General features: G+C 44.3%; 1 non-coding gene across 1 annotated transcript; it reads right to left on the minus strand.

Annotated features, from left to right (window-relative positions):
• Positions 1–3,020: 3,020 nt before the first annotated feature.
• Gm25608 lies at positions 3,021–3,152 on the minus strand. Its single transcript, XR_003956091.1, has one exon. It is a non-coding gene; the product is annotated as a small nucleolar RNA SNORA17 (small nucleolar RNA).
• Between the last annotated feature and the right edge of the window lie 3,380 nt (positions 3,153–6,532).

The following is a 6,532-nucleotide window of genomic DNA, read 5'->3' on the forward strand; positions in this document are numbered from 1 at the left end:
GTTTCCAAAAACAGAATTAGAAGCATTGGCTAATTCCAGGACCGAATCAGGAGATAAGCAAAATGAACCCAGAGGATTTAGTGCCACTAAGAAAGTTAAGAAAGCTGTAACTCACGCACCGGCCCACACATAAGCTGAGATATCAAATGGACACAGGAACCAACAGAAGGATCTTCTAAGAGCAAAGACAGCAAACTGGGGCAACAGAATAAGTCAAGTAATAATGATCTATAACTCGCAGCATGACATAAACATTCAAGAACTCACACTTGCATTTATGAGCTTAGAGAGTTGATTCTGCAAAGTTTGCCTCCCCACAAGCACACGCCACCCACCTGTACATATGCCCAGCAGCAGCAGCAACAACAATACAAAGAAATAGAGAAATGGGTACAATCATGGAGCCTAAAGACGTCACAGCTAAACATACTGTGGTGCTCTTAACAGATTCTGAACAAAAAAAGAACATTGAAGGGGATTTGGGAGAAAAAATGTAAATGAAGCATAGACTTATAATTAATAACAACAGGACAAACTAGGCTCATTGCTTGTGCCAAATGTTCAATGTTAGAAACAGGAGAAAGTGTATACAGGCTAGGATACATGGGAACTTTCTGTATGGTTTCACAACTTTTCTGCAAACTTAAAACTGTTCTAAAGTAAAAGAAGAAAACAGATCCTGGAAGTTTATGTGGCGATTCCAGGCAAGATTAGTACATTCTTCTACTAACTCTGCTAGCTCCACACACTCTCAGGGCTCTCCTTTCTGTGCCTTCCCATCCAGGTCTCTGCTGTTTGCTTTAATGCCAGCAAATGCAGCTCCTCTAAGTCCTCTAGCAACCCAAGTGTTTCTCTTCAGCCCGTGTGGTCCTCTCAGCTGAACAAACTCCAACACTTAGAAGAACAGCTCTGCCCCCCCCACCCCCCACTCCCCCACCCCCAGCCCCAGTTCACCCCCCTGATACATTAGCTCTCATACATGTCCAGTTTAAGGAGATATGCTCAAATGGCTTTGTTTTTGTCTCATTGTGAGGTTTCCAGAGGAAAATAAATGGGTATGGAAAAAGCCCTGAAAAACTAACCTCAAACAGGGTGTCTGTAGACTTCAGGGAGTTCAATTATAATTCCCACAAAAAATAAAGAAAAAAATGAGAACTCAAAGTGTAGGCACTTAGAAGGCTGGAAGGTGGCGAGATGGCTCAGCGGGTAAGAGCACTGACTGCTCTTCTGAAGGTCCTGAGTTCAAATCCCAGCAACCACATGGTGGCTCACAACCACCCGTAATGAGATCTGACACCCTTTTCTGGTGCATCTGAAATCAGCTACAGTGTACTTATGTGTAATAATAAATAAATCTTAAAAAAAAAAGAAGAATTTTAAAAAAGGCTGGGAGGTAAAACAGATACAAGGCACAATAAAATAAATAATAAATAATAATAATAATAATAATAATAATAATAATAATAATAGGTTCCTACTGAATTCTAGGCTAAGTCAGCGACATGAAAGGCCCCAGGACAGGGAGGGCGAGGCTGGTCCTCAGGTGTGCTTGTTTGCAGACGTGCCCACTCTGTCTCCTAATTGCCTCAGATAAGCAATATTTCACCTAAAAAAAAATACCTTTTTATTGGTTCTTTGTAAATTTCACATCATGCACCCCAATCCGACTCCTCTCTCCCTACCCTTATACCTGCTCTCCACCCTTGCAACCTCCCCCACAACAGAGGGGGGAAAATCTCATTGTGGAAGCTGTAGTGTGTAACAGCGTGTTCCTCTCGATACACCCTTTTATCTACTTCTTTATTTGCAAATGTTCGTTGCAATCACTCATTGGTCTGGTACCCTAGCAATACTGGATCCTCACTGGGACTCCTCTTGGATATCCTGTTCTTGCCCTGTGTCATGGAGATCCTGTAGTTTTGGATCTGTAGGGCTGGCCTTTTATTTCACTTTAGCAGTTAATTGATGGAGTATATATTGGGATGGGCCAATTCAAAGTCCTGGATCTGGGCCTGAGAGGTCTCCGAGATGGTCAGCTCATTGACTCTCACACACTCATGCCCGTGGGGTCTGCTCAGTAGCAAGGCCAGCTCTACCCTGCTACCCAGACAAGTGTTATAGCCTGTGAGGGACAGGATCAGCTCTCTGGCTCTCGTTACCCCAGGACCAGTTCTCTTGCCTGCCATAGATAATGAGGAAAGATGGCGGGGGAAGAAACAAGAGATCATGCCACCCTTGCCCGTGCCACCACACAACAGACAAGAGATCACATCCTTGGAGCTGGCTCATCCAAAACTCCCAAGCTGCTCTCCCAAATAATGCAGTTGTTTAGAGGTAGGGCCAGCTCTCCCCTGATGCCCAAACAAGGGGTGGGGCCAGCTTTGCAGTAGCTCTCAGACATCAACATGCCTCCAGGCAATTGCTCAGACCAGGGAAGTCTACCTGGCCTTTGATGGTAACTGATCCCTGCTGCTTCAGGAACCACAAACCAGATGTGGCCCCCAGAAGCAGCACATACAAGAACCTGGGGGGGGGGGGCATCACCATCGCTGGCTACTCACATAAGGCTGTCCCTCCCTACTCTTGAGTCTCCAGTTCTGCCTCCCTTCATTGTGCCCATATCCTTTGGTTTCTCCTTCTCTTCTGTTTCTCTACCACTTATTTGATCCTCTTAGTGGATCTCAGGGTCTCTGAGTGTCTGAGGTTATCTCAGAAGTGGTCTCAGGAGTGCTGTGACCTACTTCAGCATTATGGCACCGGGCAAAGGTCATCTCGGTCATAGTTTGCTCTCCCAAACCTGTGCATCACTGGACTAATAGTAATCTCAGGCTAGCTTCCTGTCTCCCTGTCCAAGCCCCATGGTGCTGCTGTGGTGGTCCTCGAGGGCTTGCACTTCATCAGGGTTCTGTGGCCCCAGCCAGATTCTTCTAGTCTCTGGCTTGCTTCCTGATCTGGGAATCCATCTGGGCCTACACAGCACCAGACTGGTGGTCATCTCAGACCCCCCCCCTTTTTCAGGGAGCGTTTGACTACTCATCAATCAAATGTTCACAGGTCAGAACACTAAGCACAGACATAGCCTTTCACCCTCCTGCCACCTATGGACACACAGGTGACACAGCAGGCACACCTGTAAAACCTCTAAGGGCAGGGCAATACTCATCTTTTAAGAAGAAAATTAAAAATTTCAGACAAGAGTCTTACTATATTGTCCTTGACTGGTCTGAAATTTGTAGCAGTCCTCCTGTCTCAGCTTCCTGAAAGTAATCATTTTAAAAAAATGCTTTTATTTTATGTTACGTGATAAGCATTTATCTTAAATGAATGTTTGCACCACATGCAAGTCTGGTACCCCTGGAGGCCAGGAGAGCTATCAGATCCTCTGGAACTGGAGTTACAGATATCTGTGAGCTGCCTTGTGGATACTGGGAATCCCGGGTCCTCTGTCAGAGCCGTCAGCCCCCTAGAACCACCTTTTAAGGAACCATGAATGCTGAGTGTGACCAGGGTTAGGAGGCAGTGACAGGTGCCTGATGCCCATGGATTTTTTTTTTTTTTTTTGGCTTCATTTTCACTATCCTCTACCCTAGTCAGAGGATAGTAGTTTAGAAGTCAGATAGGGAAATATGTGAGCCATTTGAAGCTGTTGGGTTTTTTACTAAACCACAAAATGAATAACGTTTAAGAGCTAAGAGGCCAGTGTTGCAATTAGTCATGTCTTCCAGAGAGAAGAAAAGCAAGAGTGAATGGTGCACTTGGGAGGCTGAGGCTGGAAGACTGTGAGTTCAAGGCCAACTAGGCCTACTCAAGGAAACGCCCCTCCTCATACACACATCTTCTTCCTCCTCCTCCTCTTTCTTCTTAAAAAAACTTACTGTGCATAAATAGGTTTGAATATGCATATGATGGCACTCCTTTAAATTTTTCAGTGTCTTCAGAATATTTTATGTTTTACAGAGCAAATACACGGTTTTATTCCGTGCTAACTTATTGGGAATACTAAGTAATCTGTCTTCTCTTCAACACGCTACATTTGTACGCACATCTCTGTCCCTTCCTGTGCTCCCTGCCTTCCTGTTATCATGGACTCAGAGGAAAGCAGACAGTCCGGGCTGAAGACAGAAGTGGGTCAGAGTGTTTGGATCAAGCAGCCTGAGAACCAGGCAGGATAGGAATAGAGCTTGCCAATAGCATTCCTGGCCAGAGCCGAGCAGAAACTGCCTAAGAGGCAGAAGTTATAGGCTGGGAGGGGCGGATTTAGAACAGACCAACCCAAGAGTCATTGTGAGTCAAGAACTATTAGGAACCCAGAACCCAGATCTTCGAGTCTTCAGTGCATACCGTGACCATTTCAAGTCATTCTGGTCCTTCATTCAGTCACTCCTCCCTCATGCATTTGACTCATGGGCAATAAATAGCACACTTTTAGAGTCTTTCAGGAAGACTATAAAGCTTCATATTTGACAGAAGGTATGCCAAGAATTTGGGCCTGCATTTTAAAGTGCTAGGGTAGCTTTTGATGTTAGCTAATAGCCGTGAGCTGCTATTAAGGAGTTTTGCTTTCTTGGGGTTGCCTCTCATTGAGGAAGCCCAAGCAACATGGAGGGGATCCATACGAGCGTTCCAGTCAACAGCCCTAGCCGAGTTCATTGCTTAGCCAACTCAGCTCATTGAGGAAACCAGCTACCTCAGCTGTGTGAGTCACTACATCTCACAGCACAGGCAGGGTGCAGAAGCTGTCTCTCCTGTGCTACTCTTGAATTCTCGATCCAGAGGCTCCAAGAGCATAATAAATGTGGCACTGTGTTCCAAGCCTTCATTCCAGAATGACATCCTACCTGTGTTGTTGTACTCCCGAGGATACTGCGAGATAAGAGAGCATAAGAGAGATGGGGAACAGAGCCCTCGAGGGTTCTGTCAGATCACAACTCGAGGAAGAAGTGGTGGCCAGGTTGAATCCCAGGCTTATTTAGATCTAAAGCTACAGCTCTTACCCCTCTCAGGGAACCGTGGGGAATCTCTCTGATTGAAAGACAGAGCCAGGGTTATGTGTCTGTCTTTCTCCCAAATGTGCATTGAATCTTCCATACTGAAATAATGATGTGAAGCCCCCGGAACTGAATCCCCATTGTGATGACTGGAGAGAATGGAGATTCAGTCTATGATATTTAGAATTGGGGCCTTTAGGGGGTGATGTGAACTGCATATGGTCACTAGGGTGAGAATTCCACAATTAAATCTCGGCAGCTCTAGAAGATGACGAAAGAGAGTCTGAGACCTACTTAGAATGCCCTGAGGTGCTTCAGGCATCTGCCTAGAAGATGGCTGTGATCAGATGTGACTTTTGGATCAGCACCATTATCCCAAGTAAACCTTTTTTTTTTTTTTTTTCCTAGCTCATCTTCTCTGTGATAGTGTGTTATTAGCAACAGAAAGCAGATTATGACAAAGTACTCTATTCTCCTGGGCATTTCTCTTCTTCATTCTAAGGCTTCCCAAAGATGAGAGATACCACTAAGAAATGCCTCTGTTTATAATCTGAACGGACAGAGTGGTTACTTTTTTGATGTTGCTCCTTTGCTCGCTTGAGGTTATAAGATAATGGACTAATCTGTTGACTCGGTTGGTGGTGAGCCAGATGGGACAGATATTCTTTTTTATGTTCACTTTTCTTTCTTTCTTTTCACGAATTCTGATGCTATTTGAAGTTTCTGAACCAGTGACTCCACAGCTTGGGGTGGGACTGCGGGCGGGGGGGAGGGACAAGAAGGCGAGGGTGACTGTCACATATTATTTGGTTGGATTCAGTTTATATATCACCCAATTCTCATAGCTACATCCTAAGGAAAACCCTAGACTGGCAAGATGGCTCAGAGCGTAAAGGCTCTTTAACCCTGATGGTCTGAGTTTGACCTATGGGATCCACTTGGTGGGAGAGAACTCACTCTCCCAGGTCTAATGTTGTTTCGTGGACACACGCGAACATACACACAAAGAGACAAATATATAAACGTAATGGAAACTTTTTTTTTGAAAAAGCAAACCCTTTCACATTGACCTCTTTTAAGCATTTTTATTTTTCAAATTTTAAATATTCTAGCACCTTCTTACTAAGATGAAAGCCCTTCGATTCTACCGCTGTAATTTAGTTATTCCTATCTATTCCTATTTGTTTTACCTATGGATGTTAGCATAATCCTTAATTGGATTCAGTCTCTCTCATGGTTTTCCTAGGGGCGTGGTGATATCATTTTAATAAGTACCAAGATCACTTTCATTTTAGAGATTAAGTCTCAGAAGTGGGAAGCCGTTTCCTTAGGTGTCAGAATTCCTAGGTACCAGGAATAAAAGTTGATCAAATCTCTTCTAACACTGAGATTCTCTTTCTATTTTCTACACCATTAGAAATTTGTAAGTTATGAATCATCAAAACTTATCTTAAAGTACTTTAAAAATAGAGAATTTGGCCAGGGTGGCGACACATTTAATGGTAGCAATTAGGAAGCAGAAGCAAGTGGGTCTCTGTGAGCTC

Source organism: Mus musculus, chromosome 5 (assembly GCF_000001635.26).
Source record: "Mus musculus strain C57BL/6J chromosome 5, GRCm38.p6 C57BL/6J".
Classification (NCBI taxonomy): domain Eukaryota; kingdom Metazoa; phylum Chordata; class Mammalia; order Rodentia; family Muridae; genus Mus; species Mus musculus.